Raw genomic sequence first — 26,498 nt, 5'->3', positions numbered from 1 at the left:
TCTCCATTAGTTACAACTTTGGATCTAGCACAGAGCACGCAGGTCTCTGTGTCTCCCGCTTCCTGCCTGCTTCCGGCTCAGCTCTCACAAAAAGCTCTAGCTATTGTTCTCCTATACGGCAGGTGATATCTGGTTTTCAACTTTGTGATATATCACCAGCTAAACATCACAATATTCTGATGTACTGATATATCGCAATGGAAGGGAGAGGGTGGCGCTGTGGTCTAAACCACTGAGCCTCTTGGGCTTGCCGATTGGAAGGTCGGCGGTTCTAATCCCCGCGACAGAGTGAGCTCCCGTTGTTCAGTCCCAGCTCCTGCCAACCTAGCAGTTCGAAAGCACACCAGCGCAAGTAGATAAACAGGTACCGCTGCGGCAGGAAGGTAAACGGTGATTTCATGCGCTCTGGTTTCCATTACGGTGTCTCGTTGCACCAGAAGCGTTTAGTCCTGTTGGTCACATGACCTGGAAAGCTGTCTGTGGACAAATGCCGGCTCCCTTGGCCTGAAAGCGAGATGAGCGCTGCAACCCCATAGTCGCCTTTGACTGGACTTAACTGTCCAGGGGTTCTTTACCTATACCACAATGCCTGAAATAAAGATGGAGCTATGTAGAGGCATCGGCTGGCTTCATGGTTTTTTTGTGATTTTTGCACAGCACACACACACATCTTGATTTGCGATATATTGCCAGGTCAAAAATTGTGAAACCGATAATCATGATATGGACTTCAAACCAGTTTTGGACGATATATTGCCTAGCCCTAATAGTAGGTAGGAGGGTCTGCTAATTCACTGTATCTCTTCTAACCTTGCTCATTCTTTTGGGATGTTGATGAGTATACTTAAGTGACAAGGCCACTGTCATATAAAGAAATTTGTCTGACTAGTTCGGCAGCCTTCTGTCTCAGATTCGAACCCTCATTGGGCCTGAAGAACTGGAAGAGATAGGGAAAACAGCCCCAAATCTTACACCGGGCGCTTCGTACCCCTCACTCTGGAATATAATGGATAAAATCATCCATAATTTGAGATTTCGACAAGGATCAGAGTCCCCAGAGACTTTTCGTAAGATTTGGAATTCTTTTAGGACACGTGCAGCGGAACCATCATTTCTCGTCACAAACCTCGCAAATCTGGGACTAGACTTGATAATCTGATAATCGGGGGCAACTCAGAGATGGGAGGGGTACAAATAATAAAATTAAAATTACTGTTCTGTAGATAACACTGATAGTCTTTACTTGGACTTTGTTATTTTAGCCCACGTGCAATCGTACTCATTCTACGTGCCTATTCAACAGTTTAGTTTTTCATCTTTTTTATTTCCGTCTGGTGTTATAACACTTCTTTCTGTTTTATATACCATTGCAAAATGAAATATTAATTTTAAAAAAGCTTTTCTAAAAAAGCCCCTAGTAATTGAAAGGGATTCAGGGCATAATCCAGACTGACCCTGCCACCAGACCCACAACATCAGTGATAAATATAGCTGGGATACCTCAGCTAGTAGAGTGTAATAATAATAATAATAATAATAATAATACCCTGCCCATCTGGCTGGGGTTCCCCAGCCACTCTGGGCGGCTTACAGCATAAATAAAACATAGTAAAATAATCAAACATTAAAAACTTCCCAATACACGGCTGCCTTCGGATGATACAGTGGTATCTCTGGATACGAAAGGGATCCATTCTGGAGCCCTGTTTGCATCCTGGAGTAAACGTTTTGCCGCTTCCGCGCATGCGCGTGATGTCATTTTGAGCGTCTGCGCATGCGCGAGCGGCGAAACCCGGAAGTAGCACGCTCCGTTACTTCTGGGTCGCCGCGGAGCGCAACTCGAAAATATTCATCCCGAAGCTACTTCAACCTGAGGTATGACTGTACAGTGGTACCTCAGGTTACAGACGCTTCAGGTTACAGACTCTGCTAACCCAGAAATAGTACCCCGGGTTAAGAACTTTGCTTCAGGATGAGAACAGAAATCGTGCGGCGGCAGCGGGAGGCCCCATTAGCTAAAGTGGTACCTTAGATTAAGAACAGTTTCAGGCAAAGAACGGACCTCCAGAACGAATTAAGTTCTTAATCTGAGGTGCCACTGTAGTTCTTTATCTCCTTGGCATCTGAAGGGAGGGAAATTCCACAGGGAGGTGCTACTACCGAGAAGGCCTTCTTCATGAAACTCTTAACCTCTAGGCTGTGGGTTTGAGGCCCATGTTGCGCAAGAGATTCCTGCCTTGCAGGGACTTGTACTAAATGACCCCTGATTCCAACACTACAATGCGATGAATAATAAAATGGAAGAAAACACACATAGATATCAACAACACAGACGTTAGCCTGGAGATTTTGCAGGGCAGTGTGTGTGCGTTTCACAGAGCGCCTCCCGGGCTCCCCTGACACCTCGCGCAAGGTGATCTGCCGCTGCACATGGTGCGCTCCGGAGGCTGCGACGGCTGCTGAGCGAGGCAAGGCGGCCGAAGCGCTGATCCTATTATCCGCCTGCTGTCGCTGGAGAGAGCGACGGAAATTCTCCCATTGTGTTTGTGGTAATTGCTTTGCCTGCAGTCAGGAGCAGGCGGTCTGAGCAGCCACAGGGTGCCCAAGCCGCAGGGCGAGAGGAACCGGCTGAAAATGCCAGGGCACCAGCTGAGCACTGTTTGCGCATGGGCTGCGGTGTGGTGCTGTGCATGTAAGCAGGCTGCTCAGGCCCGGCCCAAGACCCTTTCAGCCCTCACAGCTGCTGCTGCATCGTGGCAAGATGGTTGCACCATCCATTTAAAGCTTCGCCCAAGGGGTCCTGGGAACTGTAGTTTGTTAAGGGTAGCTCCGTGAGGGGTGAACTACAGTTCCCAAGATTCTTTAGGGGACGCCTTGGCTGTTAAAAGTGGTACGTATGTGCTTTAAATCGTACGTACAGTGCACATGTGAGTGAGTTTGTAGTAGTAGTAGTACAGTGGTACTTCGGGTTAAGTATTTAATTCGTTCCGGAGGTCCGTTCTTAACCTGAAACTGTTCTTAACCTGAAGCACCACTTTAGCTAATGGGGCCTCCTGCTGCTGCCACGCCACCGGAGCATGATTTCTGTTCTCATACTGAAGCAAAGTTCTTAACTTGAGGTAATATTTCTGGGTTAGCGGAGTCTGTAACCTGAAGGGTATGTAACCCGAGGTACCACTGTAGTAGTAGTAGTAGTAGTAGTAGTAATAATAATAATTTATTTAAACTGCACGCATCTGGCTGGGTTTCCCCAGCCACTCTGGGCAGCTCCCAACAGAATTAAAAGCATAATAAAATATCAAACATTAAAAACTTCCCTAAACAGGGCTGCCTTCAGATGTCTTCTAAAAGTCAGATAGTTGTTTACAGTGGTACCTCGGGTTAAGAACTTAATTCGTTCTGGAGGTGCGTTCTTAACCTGAAACTGTTCTTAACCTGAAGCACCACTTTAGCTAATGGGGCCTCCCGCTGTTCTGTTCTTATCCTGAAGCAAAGTTCTTAACCTGAGGTACTATTTCTGGGTTAGCGGAGTCTGTAACCTGAAGCGTCTGTAACCTGATGTACCACTGTATTTCCTTGACGTCTCATGGGAGGGCATTCCACAGGGCAGGTGCCACCACCGAGACGGCCCTCTGTCTGGTTCCCTCTAACCTCACTTCTCGCAGGGAGGGAACCACCAGAAGGCCCTCGGCGCTGGACCTCAGTGTCTGGGCTGAATGATGGGGGTGGAGACGCTCCTTCAGGTCTACCAGGCCTTTGAGGCCGTTTAGGGCTTTCAAGGTCAGCACCATATGTTGGATTTCCTTGGCTGCTACCAGGTGCTTCAGAAATATTATTTCCTTCTTCAAAAGTCTGTTTTGGCAACCCAGCCCAGCTGGCAGACTTGATGCGACATCTGACAGAGCTTATTCCGCTTCGCTGGAAAGAAAAGGCCTGTAGGGGGAAGGGTTGCAGTCCAATGGTAGAGCATCTGTCTCACATGCCACGGATTTCAGGTTCAGCTCCTGGCATCTACTGGTAGGGAATGTCAAGATCTGAAAACCCTGGAGAGCCTCTGCCAATCAGTGCAGGTTATATGGGGCAAGGTGGACCAGTGATGATCTGACTTGGTATATCCCTGGATTCCTAAAGCAATTAGGCTCATCCTAGGGCGGTGGTGTGGTGTAGTGGTTAGAGTGTAAGCCTAGGACCTAGGCTGACCTTGGGTGACCTTGCGCCAGTCGCTGCTCTTCAGCCTAACACTGCTGTAAAGGACAGGATCCGCTCCCTGTTTCTGATATGCTGCAGATTCCGAACCTTTTGAGTTATCTCTTCGCCTCGAAACCTGTAAAGAAAACAATGCAAAGAAAATATGGAGGAAGACAGAATTAAGGTTATCAGTTTGTGTACTGAACTGCCTTAAGCCTGTGTTGTTGTTGTTGTTGTTTTTCTGCCCGAACACTGAGGTCCAGCTCTGAGGGCCTTCTGGCAGTTCCCTCACTGCGAGAAGCAAAGCTACAGGGAACCAGGCAGAGGGCCTTCTCGGTGGTGGCACCCGCCCTGTGGAACGCCCTCCCACCAGATGTCAAAGAGAAAAACAACTACCAGACTTTTAGAAGACATCTGAAGGCAGCCCTATTTAGGGAAGCTTTTAATGTTTAATAAACTATTGTATTTTAATATTCTGTTGAAAGCCACCCAGAGTGGCTGGGGAAACCCAGCCAGATGGGCGGGGTATAAATAATAAATTATTATTATTATTATTATTATTATTATTAACAATAATAATATCTCACCTTTTCTGCAGACCAGGACTCAAGGCGTCTTAACCAGAATAAACCAGCACAGATACAATAAAAAAGCCTAAAAACCTAGGCTGGCCAGTGCTGGCAATACTGAGCTAAGCGGCTACACAAAGCTTCCTGCGTTCCCCAGCTGAACTCATCATCTTTCCATGCTACAGGGATGAATGCTGGGAGATGTTTGAAAAATAGGTGCTGGGGCTGATCCCTGGGAAGCAGCAAAAGCTCGCTTACTGTAGTAACCCTTTCCTCTCTGGATGCATGCAGGTTTTGTTAAGTTGTGGGTGAACATATCAGACGACACAGCAATTCTACAAACAGCTCTTGTTTATTCACAGGCCAGAACAGAACTGAACTGAAGGGTTCAGCCAGCCTGCTTATATAGAGCTGGGGGTTAAACCACTGAGCCTAGGGCTTGCCAATCAGAAAGTCAGTGGCTTGAATCCCTGCGACGGGGTGAGCTCCCGTTGCTCGGTCCCTGCTCCTGCCCACCTAGCAGTTCGAAAGCACGTCAAAGTGCAAGTAGAAAAATAGGTACCACTCCGGCGGGAAGGTAAACGGCATTTCCGTGCACTGCTCTGGTTCGCCAGAAGCGGCTTAGTCATGCTGGCCACATGACCTGGAAGCTGTACGCCGGCTCCCTTGGCCAATAAAGCGAGATGAGCACTGCAACCGCAGAGTCGATCACGACTGGACCTAATGGTCAGGGGTCCCTTTACCTTTTTACAAAGCAACAGTAACAACTTTCTGTAACTATCCAATCACTGAAGGTCACTTTCAATCCCTTATTTGCATATGTGGACCTGAGTGAAAACTGTCTACGGTATACCCCTGCTGGCCCAGGGTGAGAACATAACAGTACATAACAGTTTTAATAGAAGCCAACTCCCACGGGTTGAGGTCCCTTCGGCTGCCCAATAAAATATTTGGAGGGGACAGCTCCCCCCCACAGTTAATAGGCATTGCCATTCAAATAGTGTGCGTGCGCCGTGTCTTGTGATCGATTATGTGGGGTGGGGCTTAGGCTTACCTGCCCCCCCAATATTTTATTCAAGTTGCGCCCCCCCCCCGTTTAATAATATAAGATCCCGGGGCCAGTGGCGTAGCGTGGGGGGTGCAGGGTGGGCCGGCCGCACCGGGGCGCAACATCTGGAGGTTAGGGTTAGGGGGCGCAAATCCACGGGTTAGGGGGCTCAAATTACTTGCCTTGCCCCGGGTGCTGACAACCCACGCTACGCCACTGCCAGGGGCTGAATGCTGCTGGAAACCAAACGCTTCCCTACCTGGCTGAGACCGGAAAGCGAACGGTTCCCAAACCAAAAGGTGCCGGGGCTGAAGGCTGGGTCTCCCCGAACTCTCTGCCTGCCGTGACCCTTTCCTGGCTGAAAACGGGCCAAAATCACCTTCCCGCCGGGGAGAAAGAAAGGTCCCGGGGCTGAACTGCGTTATAGTCCCCGCTTTCCTGGCTGGCTGCGTGGCTGGGCGGGTCCGGGCGCGGAGAGCTCCGCCTCTGCTTCCTCCTTCGCCTCGCTCGTCTTCGGGCGCCCGGGTTGGAGCAGACGCCGTTCTCTCGGCCGTCCTGGAAGCCCGCTGGCTCGGAGCCGCGATGACCCAGCCCGGGGCTACTCGAGCCGGGTAGCCGAAGCGCCGCCAAGCCGGCCGGGATTAGGAGAAGCGGGAGAAGGGAGAAAGAGGGAGGAGGAGGGCGCACGGCTGGGGCGCCTTGGAGAGCTCGCTTTTGTTCCGCTCCTTGGCGCTGCGGCAACTCCGCCGCCGCCGCCTGCCCGGAGCGCAGAGCCTCGGGGGGGAAAGAGAGAGAAGCAAGAGACGGGCCCGGCCGCTCCCTGTCCTTCCCCGGCTCTGGGTCCCGCAGGGCCGCCGCTGCGCGGGAGAGGAACACAGCAGAGTCCGGCCAAGGGTCGCTTGCGCCCGGCGCGCCTCGCCTCGCCTCTCCAAAGGCACCGAGGTGCCGCCGCCGCCGCCGAGGTTACACAAGCGCGCCCAGGGAGCAGGAAGGCGCCGAGGCAGCCCCACAAGTGCCCGCCGGAGCCGGGGCGTTTCTCGACCGAGGCGAGCCAAGGTAAGCGCGGCGCCTCTCCGGGACGCCCAGGCGCGGTTTGCGCGCCCCTTCCCCAAAAATCCGGCGCGCCGGGGACTCCTCGCGCTCAGGCTCTTTGCGCGCTCGGGGAGGTGGGCTGGGTTGGGGAGGGGGCGCTTTATGGGGTCTGTGGAATCGAGCCTCGCAATATTTGTTTTCAACCCCGGTGTTAGTGGCTTGCCCTGGAGCGCAGAAGAAGCGCTCCTTAACGCGCGGCTTGGATACGCGCAAGTGTGAGGTTCTTCGGGTTATCAACTTGCCCGGGTGGTTCTGCTCCTGTGGCTTTGAGAGGAGCTCGGCCGGGGTAGCCTGCTAAGCGCTGGAGGCGGAATTGTGCCGGTGTAGCCACGGAAGCAAGGTTAAAAGTTGGCAACCCTAGGAGTGGCTGCGGATCTCATTTCAACTCCGTTCTATCTATGCAAGTTTGCTGGTAGGCAGGTACAGCTGCCTTCGGTGGGGCTTACTCCGAAGTAAGTAGGGCATGCATAGGAATGCATTCTCAGGTGCATTTTTTGTTAAACAAAACAGGAGAGAGATCACCCAACTTCCTGTATCTTGTTATTCCTTGCCGCTGGTCTTTGGGTTGTGGTGGGCTATATGCATTGTTTGTGTTTATATGTGAATTATCCTCTCTGAGAGGGGCTGTACTGAAGATGGTGCCACCTCCCTTGAGTAAAGCGATCGACTACTTTTCATTCCTCTAAGTCTCTTGTGCTGTGTTGGTTGCACGGGAGGTAGATGTTCATCAGGTGCAGCTCACCCTCTTCCTTACCCCCTCAGATCCCAATACCCTGGCGGGGAAAACCTTTCCTAGTTGAACTTCTGCTGGGAGAAAAAAAGTGGCAACCCATCCTCTTTGGCACGGGGTGGGGGTAGCGGGCTGCACCATTTAAATGAATGAACGAACGTAGGTCAAAGATCTCTGGCTCCTCATTGCCCAAATCTACAATGTAAGTGCTTTGGGGCTAGGACTTGTTGTCTCTGACCACATCTGCTCTGTACCTTTAAAGCACTACGCTACTGCTTTAAGCAGTCATGGCATCCCCCAAAGAATCCTGGGAACTGTAGTTTGCTGAGGCTACAAAGAGGTGTAAAGAGACCCCCTATTCCCCTCACAGAGCTATATAATTTGCAGAGAGGTTTAGCCGGCAGTCCCTTCTCCCAGGGAACTCTGGGAGTTGTAGCTCTGTGAGGGGAATAGGGGTCTTCCACCAAGGCGTACCACTCTTGACAAACTACACTTCCCAGAATGCTTTGGGGGAAGCCCTGGCTGTGGTAAAAGAGGGCTCTAAAAATTATGGAGCGGCTGTGGCCTCTGTTTATGCTACCGTGAAGCAGGGATGAACGGAGCTCTGGAAGCAAATTCCTAGGGTTCAGGAGGTTCTTTGGCCACACCCTGTTCTTTCCTTCTAACTGTATGGCTGCTTCCAGGTGATCTGTGCATTGTGCGTTTATCCTGATACGTTCGCAGGGAGGTTAGACGAAGTTGCATCAAACAAGTGTTGTTCCACCTTTTTTGCTGCATTTCCCCATCACTTCCGTAATAGCAAAAAAGAAAAAAGGACAATCTTTTTGTGGAGGGAAGCGGGTTTGTGTGCGAGGCCTCCCAATTGAATATAACTGCTCAACCTGACTGTCCCATTCTGTGATTGGTTCCTTGCCCGCCTTCCCCTGCCTTGAAAATAACAACAGTCTGCAAGCCCCTAACATCTTTTTCACCCTCTGGTGCTTGGGAGCTGTTTGTTGATTTATTTTTCTATTTCTGGCCTCCCTTTTGTGCTTCATCCTACAGTCACCTGCCCAGGTGGGTTACATAAACTGAAACGCAATCACGACATTGTTGTTGTTTAGTCGTTTAGTCGTGTCTGACTCTTCATGACCCCCTGGCACTCCTGTCTTCCACTGCCTCCCGCAGTTTGGTCAAACTCATGCTAGTAGCTTCGAGAACACTGTCCAGCCATCTCGTCCTCTGTCGTCCCCTTCTCCTTGTGCCCTCCATCTTTCCCAACATCAGGGTCTTTTCCAGGGAGTCTTCTCTTCTCATGAGGTGGCCAAAGTCTTGGAGCCTCAGCTTCAGGATCTGTCCTTCCAGTGAGCACTCAGAGCTGCTTTCCTTCAGAATGGATCGGTTTGATCTTCTTGCCGTCCATGGGACTCTCAAGAGTCTCCTCCAGCACCAAAATAATAATAATCAACAAATGATTATTATGATGATGAAATAAATGATTATTTCATAATAATCAACAAATGGGAAAATAGAAATGTTGGGGTTCTAGCAAAAAGTGCCAAGCGGATCTGACGAGTGTGAGATCCACTCATGCTTTGGGTAAGGGACCATGTGTCAGGGATAGGGAAGCTCTGGCCTTGTGGCCCTCAAGGCCACGCTCCGTCCTCAGCCCTGCCTCTTCTCTCCACACAATTTCTTGAGTGTTTTCTCTTGTCCTTGCACTCTGAGGATGATATTCCTTGTTTGCCTGGATGGAGAATAGGGATGGATGCATGAGAAAATTTCTTGCTCCTCCCACTTTTGCTTCTAGCCCTGCCCACCTGCATGTGGCCCCTGAAAGCTTGCCTAGGAAGGAAGGCGGCCCCTGGGCTGTTCCGAAGGCTTGCAGATAGCAGCCTGCAGCCCGAAGCCTGGGGAGCGCAGCGCTGCGCACCCCAGGCTTCAGGCAGCTATCCGCAGCGCTTCCCACCACTCCCGGACCTGTTCTGGGGGCTGGGGTCGGGGGAAGCTCAGGCTTTTTTCCCTTTATTTCCCCCCCCCCCAAAAAAAACCTAGGTGTGCCCTATGGTCCAGTGCGCCCTATAGAGCGAAAAATACGGTAGTTCATACGCCTCCCTCATCTTCCTGCTCCCTTCTGCCAAAGCGTTTTGGAACTGGCTTGCCATTAAAACTGATGCTCAGCGTGTCCAGGGTTGTAGCGGAATGTGTATTTTTGAAGTTAATGTTTCCCCGACGTCTTGGACGAGCGTCTCTTGGCTCGCTCGGCTGACTTCGTTCCACTCATGCCATAAATCTCTGCTTCACTTAATTTAGGACGGAACTATTTGTCTCTCTTCTCCCCCGGCACTCCCTGGTCGAATCCGGACAGGAGAGGTGGCCGCGATGGTCTCACCCTCTACCCAAAAGGCCACATCTGCCTATAGCGTTTCCACAGTGACCTGTGCAAATCCCTCGTGGGAATTTGCACAGAAGTCTTGAGGCAAATGTGCGATCATCCTTGCGGGGAGCTGATGTTTCCATGCCAGCGGGAATATCCCAAGCTCAAAAGAGATCTCCCTTGACATTTGTTAGTGCAATTTATTTTCCTGTTAGCTACCCTGTCTGCCTTCCCCAACTTGGTGCCCTCCAGATGTTCTATTATCGATCACGTCAATATCCCAACTTTCCCCCAAGGACCTCAAGCACATGGTTCTCCCTCCTGCCCATTGCACCCCCTTACGACAATCCTGCGAGGTAGGTTAGGCTTAGAGGCATGGTCTGGCCCAAGGACACGCTCAAAGAGCTTTCTACCGCTGAGTGAGGATTTCAACCCTGGTCTCCCTGTGGGTTAACCACAGAGCCTAGGACTTGCTGATCAGAAGGTCGGCGGTTCGAATCCCTGTTGACGGGGTGAGCTCCCGTTGCTCGGTCCCTGCTCCTGCCAAGCTAGCAGTTCGAAAGCACGTCAAAGTGCAAGTAGATAAATAGGTACCACTCTGGCGGGAAGGTACCGTATTTTTTGCCCCATAGGACGCACTTTTTCCCCTCCCAAAATGATGGGGAAATGTGTGTGCGTCCTATAGGGCGAATGCAGGCTTTCGCTGAAGCTATCCGCAAGGCTTGCAAGCCCGGGAGTTCCTGTGGGCTCACAAGGCTTGCGGGCAGCAGCCTGCAGCCCCGGCGAGTGTCCACAAGCCTTGCGCACCGGGCGTGCGGTCCCGCCGGGCGCGCGAGGCTTGGGGCGGCAGCCTGCAGCCCGAAGCACGCAGAGCCCTCTGGAGGGTGCCCCGTACTTCGGGCAGGCGTGTGAAAGGGTTGGGGCGGCAGCCGCGGCTGGGGGAGGAAATATATATTTTTTATTCATTCCCCCCCCAAAAAAAACTAGGTGCGTCCTATGGGCCGGTGCGCCCTATAGGACGAAAAATACGGTAAATGGTGTTTCCGTGCGCTGCTCTGGTTCGCCAGAAGCGGCTTAGTCCTGCTGGCCACATGACCCGGAAGCTGTACGCCGGCTCCCTCCGCCAATAAAGCGAGATGAGCGCTGCAACCCCAGAGTTGGCCACGACTGGACCTAATGGTCAGGGGTCCCTTTACCTTTACCTTACTCCCAGGTCTGAGTCTGACACTGCCCTACACTGGCGCTGTTCCTGTTTTGAACTACGGCTCCCACCTTCATCTTGAACCGGCATGGCTGTGTGCTGCCAGCACTGTTCGAAATTAGCCAGGCGCGTTTTGCACCTGGCTTTCGACCCGGGAGCCAGTGGCTGATAAGTCGGTTGGAAAACACGCCTGGTGAATTTCGAACGCTGCTCTGCTTCTCCACCCCAGCCACAACGTTTTGTAAAAGTCAAAACATTTGGTTTGTGTTTCTTTTAAAATTTCTGCTTGACACCTAAATAGAACTTAAAGCAGTCTTCCTCAGATTTCTTTGGGGGTGTTTTGTTGTTTAGTCGTTGAGTCATGTCCGACTCTTCGTGACGCCAGACACTTCTGTCTTCCACTGCCTCCCGCAGTTGGGTCAAACTCATGCTGGTAGCTTCAAAAACACTGTCCAACCATCTCGTCCTCTGTCGTCCCCTTCTCCTTGTGGCCTCCATCTTTCCCAACATCAGGGTCTTTTCCAGGAGTCTTCTCTTCTCATGAGGTGGCCAAAGTCTTGGAGCCTCAGCTTCAGGATATGTCCTTCCAGCGAGCACTCAGGGCTGATTTCCTTCAGAATGGATCAGTTTGATCTTCTTGCAGTCCATGGGACTCTCCAGAGTCTCCTCCAGCACCAGAATTCAAAAGCATCAATTCTTCGGCAATCAGCCTTCTTTATGGTCCAGCTCTCACTTCCATACATTACTGGGAAAACCATAGCTTTCACTATACGGGCCTTTGTTGGCAAGGTGATGTCTTTGCTTTTTAAGATGCTGTGTAGGTTTTTCATTGCTTTTCTCCCAAGAAGCAGGCGTCTTTTAATTTTGTGACTGCTGTCACCATCTGCAGTGATCATGGAGCCCAAGAAAGTAAAATCTCTCACTGCCTCCATTTCTTCCCCTTCTATTTGCCAGGAGGTGGTGGGACCAGTGGCCATGATCTTCGTTTTTTTGATGTTGAGCTTCAAACCATATTTTGGGCTCTCCTCTTTCACCCTCAATAAAAGGTTCTTTAATTCCTCCTCACTTTCTGCCATCGAGGTTGTGTCATTTGCATATCTGAGGTTGTTGATATTTCTTCCGGCAATCTTAATTCCGGCTATGCATTCATCCAGCCCAGTCTTTCGCATGCTGAATTCTTCATATAAGTTAAATAAGCAGGGAGGCAATATATAGCCTTGCCGTACTCCTTTCCCAATTTAGAACCAATCAGTTGTTCCATATCCAGTTCTAACTGTAGAGATTTCTCAGGAGACAGATGTTGGGGGTGTTATCTGTACGGATATCTTGGACCACCTGAGCAAGATTAATGGCACCTCATCAGCCTAGCCAGGAGGAGTGGGCTGGGTCAACGCGAGCAATTAAGAGCCTTCCTTAATGTCTTAATAAGCCTGATTGCTAGGACAAGCTGGTGGCACCATGGAGGTGTTACAGCTGAAAGCGCCTTCAGATCTGAGCACTTCTCTCTCAGGGCAGGAGGGAGGGAGATGTTGGCAAAGGTGGGACCTGTGTGCTGGTTCTGCGGACGGTGAAGGGATGTGATTTATGCCAAAGCCCCCTCCGGAGCAGAGGGTGGCAGCTACTCCAGGTTCCAGGCCGAATAATGTTGCAAGGAATCTCTCTTTTAATGTGGCAGCCCCTGTCCCTCTGGAACTCCCTGCCACTTGATATTACGCCTGTGCTTTTATTGCCCTGGTTTCGATGCCTGCCAAAAACCTTATCGTTTGGGCATGCCTGATGAGACATGCTGTTATATTGTGTACACCAGTTTCTTCTTTTGAACTGACAATTTTATCTATGTTTTGAGCTCCCGCCCCCCGCTGTCTTACTGGCAAAGAGGTCGGCTTTCGCTTGCATTAAAGAATCAGCTTGCCTCTTCCGCAACAGGACCCCTTTGCAGAGAAATTGGGCAGCCAGGCTCCATTTGCAGGCGCCTGTCGCTCCCATGCCCTCGACCCTATGCGTATTTCTACTGGAGGTTTCCGAGCTCGCCTGGGAGCCGTGGAGCGAGCGAGGCAAAGCGAAGTGCTCCACTTGCCTTGTAATGGATTGGAAGAATCCTATTGACACGGTGGATATGAAGGGTTGGGAATGAAGCGTTCCCGAGCTGTCCAAAGGAAATAAAAGAAATCGGATTAATGAGCAGAGGTGGAAAATTAGGAAGGGCCTGCGTGTGCGTGGAGCTGCAGAAAAAAAAATCGTGGCAATGCCTTGCCTTCTTCTCAGGATTCCTTTTCTCATCTGCTCTAAGCCTGTCCTTAAATAACTGCACGGTGGCATCGCGCAGAGAGGGAGAACATTGAACTGTGAGCTTTTAAATCCTCACTTCGGCTAAGCAGAGATTTCCGCCCGCTGGGTGGCCTTTGGTAACTGCTCTCTTTCAGCCTTTTGACCCCCTGTTCATCCATCAGATGGGTGTGAAACTGGACTACCTGATACAGGCATTTAAAAGGTGGCGGAGGACTTGGGAAATGGCTTTGAGCTAACTCCAAATGGGCTTCCCTGCAGGGGAGGGTTTGGGATACAGTGCTAGAAACTCGGATATATATATATATCAGCTTCTTGTCAAATGGCGCCTTAAACCTAGGTTACGGAAGAAACAACAGAATGTCTAGGTGCTATTTCCCCCCCCTTTTTACAATGAAATTTATCCCCCCCCCCCCCGTTTTTAAAAGTATATCTTTATTGATTTAAAGTAAATACATTTATGGGAAAACAAACATACAAGCAAATAATGGAGAAGTCAAACAAACAACCACAACATAATTTTAATTTCTTTCTTTATAAGTTTTATAATTGATTTCAATACAGTGGTACCTCAGGTTACAGACGCTTCAGGTTACAGACTCCGCTAACCCAGAAATAGTGCTTCAGGTTAAGAACTTTGCTTCAGGATGAGAACAGAAATCGTGCTCCGGCGGCGCGGCGGCAGCAGGAGGCCCCATTAGCTAAAGTGGTGCTTCAGGTTGAGAACGGTTTCAGGTTAAGAACGGACCTCCGGAATGAATTAAGTACTTAACCCGAGGTACCACTGTATCGGGAATATAAATTATGCTAGTTAGACTGATTTGTTGTTTCCTACAATGAAATTTATTATGGTAATTATTATTATTATTAATTTCATTTCTATACCGCTTTACATTTTAAAGAAAACCAAAAACAATTTGTGACACATAAAAACACATCAAATCAAGCAATCCTAAATAAAACCAATTCAAGCTTCCAGGAAAATATTTCAGATCCTTCTCTGAGTGACCTTTTGCTTCCCCCATGTTTACCTACTTAATTTATAGGGCTGTGCCATAGCAGAAGGACTCTGGGAAGCCCGTGTGGTGTAGTGGTTAGAGTGTTGGACTAGGACCTGGGAGGTCCGGGTTCAAATCTCCACACTGCCCTGAAGTTCACTGGGCGACCTTGGAATCAGCCACTGCACCTACCTCACAGGGTCGTCGTAGGGATTAACTGAGGAGGGGGGATGTACCCCTTGGAGAAAAAGGTTTGATATAAATGCAATAAATAATCTCTTCTTCTGACCTGCTTAAGGAATCTGGAGGGACCAGCCAGGTGGAGCTGACAGTTGCCAACCTGCCAACCCAGAAATCTCGACGTGGTCGCAATTGGACCCACGTCAGTCGCAAAATGCGCCTAGCTCCTGGCTAGTTTCTAACACTGTTGGGGAACCTGTGATCAGTGTTAGAATTTAGCCAGGTGTCAGGCATGTTTTGCTACTGGCATGGGTCCAATTGTGACCACGTCGTGATCTTTGGGTTGGTGACAGAGGAAAGCAACATGTCTCTTAGGGAAGGATCGGAAATATTTTCCAGTATGTTTCCGAGCACAATTCAAAGTGTTGGTGCTGACCTTTAAAGCCCTAAATGGCCTCGGTCCAGTATACCTGAAGGAGCGTCTCCTCCCCCATCGTTCTGCCCGGACGCTGAGGTCCAGCTCCGAGGGCCTTCTGGCGGTTCCCTCATTGCGAGAAGCAAAGCTACAGGGAACCAGGCAGAGGGCCTTCTCGGTAGTGGCACCCACCCTGTGGAATGCCCTTCCAGCAGATGTCAAAGCGATAAACGACTACCTGACATTCAGAAGACATCTTAAGGCAGCCCTGTTCAGGGAAGTTTTTAACGTGTGATATTTTACTGTATTTTTGGTTTTTATGGAAGCTGCCCAGAGTGGCTGGGGAGGCCCAGCCAGATGGGCGGGGTATAAATAATAAATTATTATTATTATTATTATTATTATTATTATTAAAGCTTGAATTTGTTTTATTTGATGTTTTAATGGGTTGTAAACCACTTTGAGATTTTCTTTCTTTCTTAGAAAGCAGTATGGAAATAGAAAGCAGTATAGAAATAATAATGCAGTTATACCATGGGTTACAGACGCTTTGGGTTGCGTTTTTTTGGGTGACGGACTGCCGAAACCAAATCGCAACCTGCTTGTGCGCAGACGCACCACTGCGCTTTGCGAACATTGCAGGTTGCGAATGTGAGTCCTGCACAGATCACATTCACAACCCGAGCATCCACTGTAGTAGTAATAATAATAATAATATACAAAACAACCTCACTGCAAAAAAATGCCTAGACATTCCATTGTGGCAACTGCAGCCAACTGCCTATATGATGATCCTGTACTGCAAATGCTGTCATCTTTGGCTGCTGGCGAAGGCTCAGCTCATGACCAAGCGAAGATTTTGGCAGCTTTGACGCAGAGCGTTCACTCTGGAACAGCTCTGTGTTTGAACATAAGAAAAGCCTGCCGGATCAGTCCAAAGGCCTGTCTCGTCCAGCATCCTGTTCTCTCACGGGGCCAGAAGATGCCTTGTGGGAAACGCCCAGGCAGGGACCTGAGGTGCAGCGGCGCTTTCCCAACCTGCAATACTCATTGGCTGGCGTTTGAGGCCTAGCGCTCTGCCACTCGGATGTGGCACACACCCTTATCCTCCACGAATTTCTCCAATCCGCTTCTAAAGCCATCCGAGTTGGTCATCAGTACACCTTGTGGCGGTGAGTTCCGCAGGTTAACTACACGCTGTGTGCAGACATACTTCGATGTGCGGGTCCTGAACCTTCCAGTGTTCAGCTTTGTTGCATGTCCCCAAGGGGCATAAAAAAGTTTTCTTCACAACACACCATACATAATTTTTATACTGTACACCTTTTCCCGGTCTCCTCTTAACTCTGCATTTCTCTCAACTAAAAATTCCCAGTTGCTGTAACAAACAGGGCAGTCACTTCATCCCCTCAATTATTTCAGTTGCCTTTCTCTGAACTTTCCCCAACTCTACAGTATCCTTCTTTTGCGTGTTCAGGCCCAGAAACATCCCCCCTAAATAAATTCACACTTGACTCAGATTTTTGGTTTGGTGTTTGGCAGAATTTAGGCCACAACTTTATTGATTACAGCAAGTGACTGGTTGTATAGACTCTGGTTCGACTAGCTCCCAGCCATGTAGGTAGCGCTGACCCGTGGCACCAGCATAGGTCAGCCAAGGGTGAACACCTGGATAAGCGGAAAGCCGGGAACGGGCTCACTCTGCCACCCCTGGACTCCGGCACGGGCACAGCCCCCTCTCAGGGCTTGACCAAAGCACCAAGTCCCTGGATTCCTTTAACGGAATGCCCTTCACATACGGATGGCGAGAGCCTTCTCCCATCCCTATCACCTGAACCAGAGCCTATCCACAACCTTACAAGGTGTGACGATTTGCTATGCGGTAGGCGAAACCCAAATGGCAACAGCCCATCAGCCAAGTGGGGGAAAATTCCTGCCATGCCCCTGTCCCAACGACAGACGACACACGACGGCATAGCAAGGTCAAGCGCAAAGCCCTAAAAGTAGGGAGAGGTGGGCGGGTGTTCCGAATGCATGCGCCGAAAGGGGAAGCTCTGGGTCACGTGCATGGGCATAAATAGGTCCCTCGAACTGTTTGGACTGCGTCCCATTGGCCAGATTGCACCCAGCTTTGAGGGACCTACCAATTGGGTGTTGTGGCTGACCAATCATACCCACCCACAACACAGGGTGTCGGTTGTCCAGGTCTCACCGCAATACGTGTCCTCTTTAAGGGAGGACCCGATGTAGCATTCTGCTCAAAGCAACATTCCTCCATGTTTTCCCCATTTAGCTTTTGCACCCCTCCTTTTTTTTTTTTTTGAAAATCTGACTTTTCCTTTTTTTTTTAGCACAATGGAACAGATGCTCCATTTCCCTGGGTGTAAATTTCCTAAGCCCACAGCTGTTTGTGTATGAGCATAAGTGGAATATGTGTCTTGCATCCCAATAAACCCTGATTGATGGGACTTAGCAGGGAAATCTAGAGGGAAATGGGTTCGGGGGCAGGCACCAAATATACGATGCAAGAGGAGAGGGCGTATTCTTACCCCACCAACCCACAACTGAGCATCTGAACAGCTATTAATTCCCCCTCTCTACTTAAATAGGCTTTTTAGCATATTTATACACCCATACCAGGTGTTTTGCATGAAACTGTTAACAGTCTAATGTAATGTATCTAGCAGCATATTTTTAAAATGCATTGTTAAGCCGAAATGCTTCGCGGTGTTTGGGACTTTTTAATGCACTCTGGTGCAACCTGCCACAGAGCAACTTCACGTAACCAGTGTGGTGTAGTGGTTAGAAGAATATTGGGATCTGGGAGACACGGGTTCGAATCACCACTCGGCCATGAAGCTCACTGGGTGACCTTGGCCTAGGCAGTCTCTCTCGTCCTAACCTGCCTCACAAGGCTGTTGTGGGGACGAGAACAAATGTACGGCCACCTTGAGCACCTTGGAGGCCGTGTTAGAAACTCAGATATTTAACCTAGGCCCCAAATAGCTTCTTAAACCAAGGTTACAGTCGCCAAAATGGAATGTCTAGCCTCTTTCTTTTGCAAGATAATCTTTATTAGTTATTTAGTTGCGTACTATACATACACATATTACATTACATTTTACATTTGTACTTGGTCCTAAGAGCTGACTTCCCTCCTTCCTCCTTCCGGCTTTTTTATGTCGTCTCTAACTTTTCGCATTGTCTTTATCCATTTTGTATATAGTTCTTCTTCTTCCACTTTTGTCCATAAAATGTCTGTAAACAAATAAATCTTTCTATATATACAATTCTTGTTGTCTGTCTATATTCATTTACAAATACTATTAGTTACATTGGTCACATCATACATTTTTACTTCTTCCTCTTATTGTCCAGTAAATTTCTTTGTATTTTCCCATTATGAGGTTTATTTTGATTCTACTGGTTTCACTGTTTCACCTTATCTTTCCTATATATGACATAAATTTTTCCCATTCTTTTTGAAATGTTTCGTCACCCTGTTGTCAAATTTTCCCTGTTAATTTGGCTATTTCTGCATACCTTGTACTGCTGTTGGCAATTGTTGCTGTTTCCACATCTGGGCCAGCAATAACCACACCACTTTTGTTGCATATAGGAACAGTTTCTGGTCATTCTTATTAATATCCTCTCCCACCATTCCCAACAAGAATGACTCTGTTTTCCCCCAAAAACGTGTACCTACAGATCTTCTTTAGTTCATTGTATATGTTTTCCCAATAAGTTTTCACCTTGTCACATGACCACCACATGTGAAAGAAACTGCTTTCTTTCACCCCACATTTCCAACAATTATTGTTTGTTCAATTTTTTACTAAGTTTTTGTTTTTCAAATGACGGACTGACTGTGACTGATTCTCAGTTGAACATCTGGCAACCTGGAGCTAGGTTAAGAGCTTTGAGAACCTAAAGAAGAAAAATCACTTGATCCAAACAGTTTGTTTTTCGATTGGCCTATCCCGACCTCTTTTCCCAAATGGCGACTGCTCCTAATCAGGCTGCGCAGAAATGAAATTCACGGCATGTATTGCCTTGAAGGAAAACATTATGAAACATTATGAAAATGATATACCGGTGGTACATGACCCCAGTCAAGCTTGCAAAGATATATCACCTGTCCGATAATAAATGTTGGAAATGTAAGGAAGAGGAAGGGACATTTCTACACCTCTGGTGGACCTGCCCGAAAGTGAAGGCCTTCTGGGAAATGATACATAATGAACTAAAAAAGGTGCTGAGATTCACCCTACCTAAGAAACCGGAGGCCTTCCTTCTGGGCATGGTAGACCAGAGGATGGTCAAGAAAGATAGAACTTTCTTTATGTACGCTACCACAGCAGCGAGGATTTTGTTGGCAAAGCACTGGAAGACACAAAATCTACCCACATTGGAAGAATGGCAGACGCAGCTGATGGACTATATGGAGTTGGCTGAAATGACTGGCAGAATTCGAGACTCGGGAGAAGAAGAAACGGAGGAAGTTTGGGAAAATTTTAAGGACTATTTGAAAAAGCATTATAAGTTGTATGAATGTTAAAAAATGCTCCTTTCTAGGAAGGTATAGCTTCAGTATCGGCAAATTTCTGGATTGATAAATAAGACACTATAAGACAGAAGTGAGGTAATGAAATATTTTTATTGTGTGGAAATTAAAAATTAATGCAATTCTATTGAAATGTTTACATCAGATAACACGATAAAATGGAAGACATATTGTTATGTATAAAATAAGTTAACAAATTGCTGAGGTTTTGGTTACACAGGGAATGCAGTGCTCGGGAGATGGGGGGAGTCCATTGGATCTATGGAAGTATGTATTTGAAAGTGGAAATTTGTTTATTAAAAACCTAATAAAATATTTATTAAAAAAAAAAATAATAATCAGGCTGCGCAGAAAAAGCAATTTGGTTCCAGAAATTCATTCTGATTGTGCAGATAGAATACGACCGATAGAATGGTACAGGATGGGGGTGTTAGAGTGTGAAAACTGTCCGGATCCAATGATCCCTGGATGGAGAGATCAGAAGCAATCCTGGCCCCTGGGCATCAATCACTTGGTTGCAGGTGGCCGATAGCCAGGTGCAATATGTGCCTGGCTAATTTCGGGCACTGTTTGGAGAAGAGGTGAGATCTGAATGCAACAGATAAACGAAAGTCAGCTCTTCAAATTTCTATGTTTCCCAGCTGTACCAAACTCCATTTATCTTGTTTCTTCTTTGCTACAGCAGGAATTCTGGTCTCTGACCAGATGGCAAACTGGGATCTTTGCACGCCTGAAATCTTTGCCCTCTCCAGATTTGAAGCACTTCCTATTTTTAGAGGCAGCAGGGCTTAATCTATCTGCAGCGGCTTCCACAAATCCTGTCTTGTTTGCCTGCTTTTGGAGAGGAGGGAAAGGAACCGGAGTTAGCATGGCAAAGAAGGAGGGCTTTTGTCTTTTGCAGCAAGCGAGAGTCAGAGATGTTCTGTTTCTGCACGTTACATCTGCCGTCTTAAGCAGGCTGCCTTGTTTTCCTATAAGATCCTATTCCTTTACGCCATGCAGAAGGGAGGATGCTTTTGGAATATTAAAAGCAATCATTAAAAAAATAAATAAGTGGGGGTTTGTGAATTAAAATAAAAACCTCTTAATGAAAATCCTGTCCTTTCAGATTAAGCTCCAAGTGAGTTGCGGTCAGACGAACCTGTTTGTGTGCGCGCTGAGTTTTTGTAGAAGGAAGGGAAAGGGAAGGCACGGAATGTATAGATTGGCTTCAGATTCCCAGGAACTTTCACATCCGGTTTGAAAATGTGTCCGTTGGAAAGCAAGCTTTTTGTATATGCTGGGGGAAATCTCGCCAGGTGGTTTCCTCATCTCAAAAAGGATGTTGTAGAGCAGGGGTCAGCAAGGTTTAGCTTTGTTAAAAAAAACAAAACCAGAAGCCTTTTTATTAGGTATTCTAGGTCAAGACATACCAAAAGAAATGAGAACTTTATTTATGTATGCCACTACAGCAGCAAGAATGTTGAATGCACAAAATTGGAAGACTGGAGAAATACCAACTAAAGAACAGTGGCAAGAGAAGTTGACAAACTATTCAGAACTGGCAAAAATGACAGAAAGACTAAGAGAAAAAGGCAACAGAGACTTTGAAAAAGACTGGGAATCATTCATATTATATTTGCAGAAACAAAGAAAGGCAATAGACTTGATGGCAGGATTTAAATAAACATCCACATTATTGTTGTTGTTGTTGTTTAGTCGTTTAGTTGTGTCCGACTCTTTGTGACCCCATGGACCAGAGCATGCCAGGCACTCCTGTCTTCCACTGCCTCCTGCAGTTTGGTCAAACTCATGTTCGTAGCTTCGAGAACACTGTCTCAGCTTCAGGATCTGTCCTTCCAGTGAGCACTCAGGGCTGATTTCCTTCACAATGGATAGGTTTGATCTTCTTGCAGTCCATGGGACTCTCAAGAGTCTCCTCCAGCACCAGAATTCAAAAGCATTAATTCTTCGGCGATCAGCCTTCTTTATGATGCTTTTGAATTATGGTGCTAGAGGAGACTCTTGAGAGTCCCATGGACTGCAAGAAGAACAAACCTCTCCATTCTGAAGGAAATCAGCCCTGAGTGCTCACTGGAAGGACAGATCCTGAAGCCGAGGCTCCAATACTTTGGCCACCTCATGAGAAGAGAAGACTCCCTGGAAAAGACCCTGGTGTTGAGAAAGATGGAGGGCACAAGGAGAAGGGGACGACGGAGGATGAGATGGTTGGACAGTGTTCTCGAAGCTACCAGCATGAGTTTGACCAAACTGTGGGAGGCAGTGGGAGACAGGAGTGCCTGGCGTGCTCTGGTCCAGGGGGTCACAAAGAGTTGGGCACGACTAAACAACTAAACAACAACAACAACATGGTTCTAATCCAGCCCTGTTTAAGCAACAGATCTTTTTGTGTGTGCCTGTGAGTGAAGCTGTCTCTTTCGTTCAAGCTTTGCCATTCTGAGACACCCCTGCCCCCCGCTCTGCCTCATCCGGTGAATTTTGCCGTTCGTTCGGCTGATTTTTCCATTTGGACGTATCGGATCTGGGAAGGAGCTCCTGCCTTTGTGGCTGAGTGCCGAAGAGCGATCTGCTGCCTCCTTGGGCAAAGAGGCAGGCTGTGATTTATGAGCAAATTTGCCTTGATTCTTAAGCCGGGGCACGTGTTATCCTTTCGCGTGTCTGTCAGATTGCAAGGTTATTTATGGAGCCAAGAACGTCTGTGTTAACCTGCCTTGTGCCGTGACTCTCTGCCTCTCTGTGCTTTGGGAGGGGGGGGGGATAAATCGACGGCTGTGGGGCTGCGCTTGCTTGCTTCAGAGTAAGAGTTGCTTTCAGGGAAAGCCGCAAGTAGGATCCTTCCATTTCAATATGTCACTGGCTGGTTTCCTTTCCCTTTGGTTGGTGGCCTTGTGAAGGCCAACACTTGCCATGGGTTCAACATCTAAGCAGAATAGGAGAATCCTATTCACAAAAATGTCTTTTTTAAAAAAATGATCTTTATTGGTTTTACAGATTTTCCAAATTTTGCCATCATAGTCGTCCGCGACTGGACCTAATGGTCAGGGGTCCCTTTACCTTAAATACATAGTACATACCTTATTTCTTTTAACCTTAATACTTTAACTCTAAACGAATTTGTACTTCTCCTCCCTCCTCCTTCTGGTTTCTCCATAGTTTCTTTATATTTACTCATTTGTCATGTTTACATTCTTTGTGTACTATGGAAGAATACTATTCAAAATTTCATTCGTGTACATCCTTCAATTGTTGTAATATGTTTGTTCAATATTCTTAAATCCAAAACGAAGGATTTATGATAAACATTGTGAGGTCTATTTGCGGGAGGCACATTCGCAACCTGCAGTCTGTGCACGCATGGGTCGCGATCCGGCGCTTTTGCACATGCACAAAGCATGAATGAGTGATTCTGCGCATGCGCGACCGCCGAAACCTGGACGTAATCTGTTCTGGTACTTCCGGGTTTTGCCACGTCCATAACCTGAAAACGCGTAACCCGAAGCGTCTGTAACCCGAGGTATGACTGTAGTTCTTTTCTATGTATGTTGTAGATTTCATCCAATCTCTTTGGAATGCTTCATCGCTCTGTTCTCTGATTTTTCCAGTCAATTTTGCTATTTCTGCGTACTCCGTGAGTTTCCGCTGCTGTTCTTCGACTGTGGGTTTTTCATGTTGCTTCCATTTCTGTGAGAGTAGTATTCTCGCGGCGGTAGTAGCATAAAGAAACAGTTTCTGGTCACTCTTTGTTATATCATCTCCAACCACACCTAGCAAGAATGCCTCTGGTTTTCAAAAATGTCTTTTTCTCTGCAAACACAGCCCAGCCTTGATCAGAGTTCTCTTTGGGCAAAGAGTGATGAGGAACCTTTTTCATTCCGAGGGCCGCATTCATGAACTCCCGGGGGCCACAGGGCAGAGTTGAGTGGAGCCAGGGGGGAAATGGGTGAAGCTATGGGTGTAGGCTTGTTTTTGTTGTAATTATTAATTATGATGATGATTAATTTTGCATACCGCCGGATACCCACAGGTCTCAGGGCTGTTCGCAGTATAAAATCACAATATGAAAAAACAAAATCCGTCATAAAAATAGCAAGAACAACTCAGTAATCCCCCTCTCCCCAAAACATTTTACGCTTGCCATATTTCAAAAGGCGAAAATCTGGACAAAAAAGTTGTTGAGTTTTTTTTTAATAGAGCTATCAGCAATTTCCACCTGGACACACCCTATTTAAACGGGCTACAGATCTACGATTCTATGATCTCAACTCTAGCTAGCTCTTGCGACAGTGCACTCGTTCCAATATGCAAGAAGGAGAATTGCACGCAGTGGAAATGGAAATGGTCTTAAGCATGGACTAAGGCAGAGGTTTTTAAATTGTATTTGGCTGACCCGGCACCCAGAAATCTCCACATGGTCACAACTGGACCTGCTCTGGAAGTGAAACATGCCTGGTATTATGTACTGAGTTGAATAGCATCCAAAAGGCAGCAGTTTGATTGGTCCTAGAACAATAGGATTCAGAATGCAGCAGTCTGATTGGTCCTAGAACAATAGGATCCAGAATGCAGCAGTTTGATTGGTCCACAGGAGCAACCCAATCCAGCTCCAGGTGGAAGTGAATCTACAACCTGATTGGCCTACAGGAAAACCCCGGAATTAGCCAATCACGTGGGGCCCATTGTGTAAATAATGTATATAAGGCAGACATTCTGGGGGAACTTCCATTCCTCCTCACCACTATGAGCTGACTAAAGAGCATGAAATCCACTCTCGACTCCGAGTATATTTCACCTGGTGATTGAATTTTGAGCACTGCATGAGGGTGGCTTCCAATTCCTAGTTTCGAAGTTAATAATAATAATAATAATAATAATAATAATAATAATAATAATAATATATTATTTGTACCCCGCCCATCTGGCTGGGTTTCCCCAGCCACTCTGGGCGGCTTCCAACAGAAGTGAAAAATACACTAAAATGTCACATATTAAAAACTTCCCTGAACAGGGCTGCCTTCAGATGTCTTCTGAATGTCAGGTAGTTGTCCATCGCCTTGACATCCGGTGGGAGGGCATTCCACAGGGCGGGCGCCACCACCGAGAAGGCCCTCTGCCTGGTTCCCTGCAACTTGGCCTCTCGCAGGGAGGGAACCGCCAGAAGGCCCTCGGAGCTGGACCTCAGTGTCCGGGCAGAACGATGGGGGAGGAGACGCTCCTTCAGATATACTGGACCGAGGCCATTTAGGGCTTTGTTTTCCTGGCATGGGAATGCAGAGGTCAAGAACAGGAGACAGAACGTAGGTGGCTTTTAAAGGCATTAATCCTCTGCCTTTTTATTGCCGCCTGATCTGTGCTGCATCTCGGTAGCTGGGTCTACATTTTGCATGTGAGGAAAGCCCTGGATCTGGTCTCCCTCCCCCCACAAATCTCTAGGGAGAAGAGATCAGGCAGCCCGTCTGGCAGAGGTGAACAGCAGCAGCAGCAGCAGCTGTACAATGCCCCAGCGAGCGTATCCAAAGCCGCATTTCAGTCGAGGAGGCCGTTACGGGTGACTGCGTCGCCACGGGCATGCCAAGTGCTTGCGGGCAAAACATCAGGCCACCCAGAGGCCTTGCCAGCTGAAGAATCTGAGGACCTTGTCAAACCAGAAAGAAAATGATGTGCTTCGTAGGGAGAGGCGTAGTGGACTTTTTTTTGGCAAATGCATTACTCAGTCGTCTCAATTTGTTAGTCACCCAGGCTGATCTGCAGGAACCGCCTGGCCTTGGTATTGAGGCTTCCTGCCAGAGCAGTGTTGCCCAACCTGAACGGCCATTCTGGGAGTTGTTGTCCTAAACATCTGGAGGGCACGAGGGAGGAGAAAGCTGCTCTGGCTTTAATAATAATAATAATAATAATAATAATAATAATAATAATATTTATTTATACCCCAGCCAAGACCAGGCTCATGGTGGCTAACACCTCATGAGAAGAGAAGACTCCCTGGAAAAGACCCTGATGCTGGGAAAGATGGAGGGCACAAGGAGAAGGGGACGACGGAGGACGAGATGGTGGGACAGTGTTCTCGAAGCTACCAGCATGAGTTTGACCAAACTGCGGGAGGCAGCGGAAGACAGGAGTGCCTGGCGTGCTCTGGTCCAGGGGGTCATGAAGAGTCAGACATGACTAAACGTCTAAACAACAACATCCTTCCATAGTTTATCCCAGGCATAGGCAAACTCGGCCCTCCAGATTTTTTGGGGGGGACTACAACTCCCATCATCCCTAGCTAACAGGACCAGCGGTCAGGGATGCTGGGAGTTGTAGTCCCAAAAAACGTCTGGAGGGCCGGGTTTGCCTATGCCTGGTTTATCCACACACCTGAGATCTGAGTCTGCTCTTTTTTCTTAGCCACGGGCCTTTCTGTCGGGCCTTGAACTCTGATAATACTTTTCGTTTGTCTTGATGGAGGCGGAGAAGGATTTGTGAGCGAATGAACTTTGTGGCTCCGTCTGCTTTTGGTGCCGCCCCCTCCTCACCACTGAATGTGGCCCCCATAAAGTTCCTTTGAAGGGGATGTGGTGGCCCCAATCTTGGAAAGGCTCTCCAACCCACTGCTCTGCAAACATCTAATTCTGGTTTTAATGGTGCGTTAGTTGGGCACAACAACAGCCTTTTGTATGTATCCCAAATTCTCAGCCGGATCAAAATCAAGGAATTTTGTTTTATATAATTCGTTCTAAAATTGCTCTCTCCTCATGGCGTTTTATGCAATTGGACCTCTGTCAAATTCTCCCCAAATTTAGGTAAATCAGAATTTCCACATTCTGAAATCCAGTTGACGCACTTGGCCAAATCACTTTTATATTTGGGAAAAGATAATCACTTCTGTCTT

The 26,498-nt window shown here is 48.0% G+C and overlaps 1 protein-coding gene across 1 annotated transcript in view; it reads left to right on the top strand.

The window, feature by feature from the left end:
• Positions 1 to 6,066: 6,066 nt before the first annotated feature.
• Positions 6,067 to 26,498, top strand: part of GDPD5 (glycerophosphodiester phosphodiesterase domain containing 5) — a 168,276-nt gene continuing 147,844 nt past the window's right edge. Inside the window, exon 1 of the mRNA XM_081910244.1 lies at positions 6,067 to 6,861. The gene's annotated coding sequence lies outside the window, so the exon portion shown is untranslated. The remainder of the gene's footprint in view (positions 6,862 to 26,498) is intronic.

Source organism: Podarcis melisellensis (genome assembly GCF_964234715.1).
Source record: "Podarcis melisellensis genome assembly, chromosome: 4".
Lineage (NCBI taxonomy): Eukaryota > Metazoa > Chordata > Lepidosauria > Squamata > Lacertidae > Podarcis > Podarcis melisellensis.
This window is presented reverse-complemented; position numbering and strand designations above follow the sequence as displayed.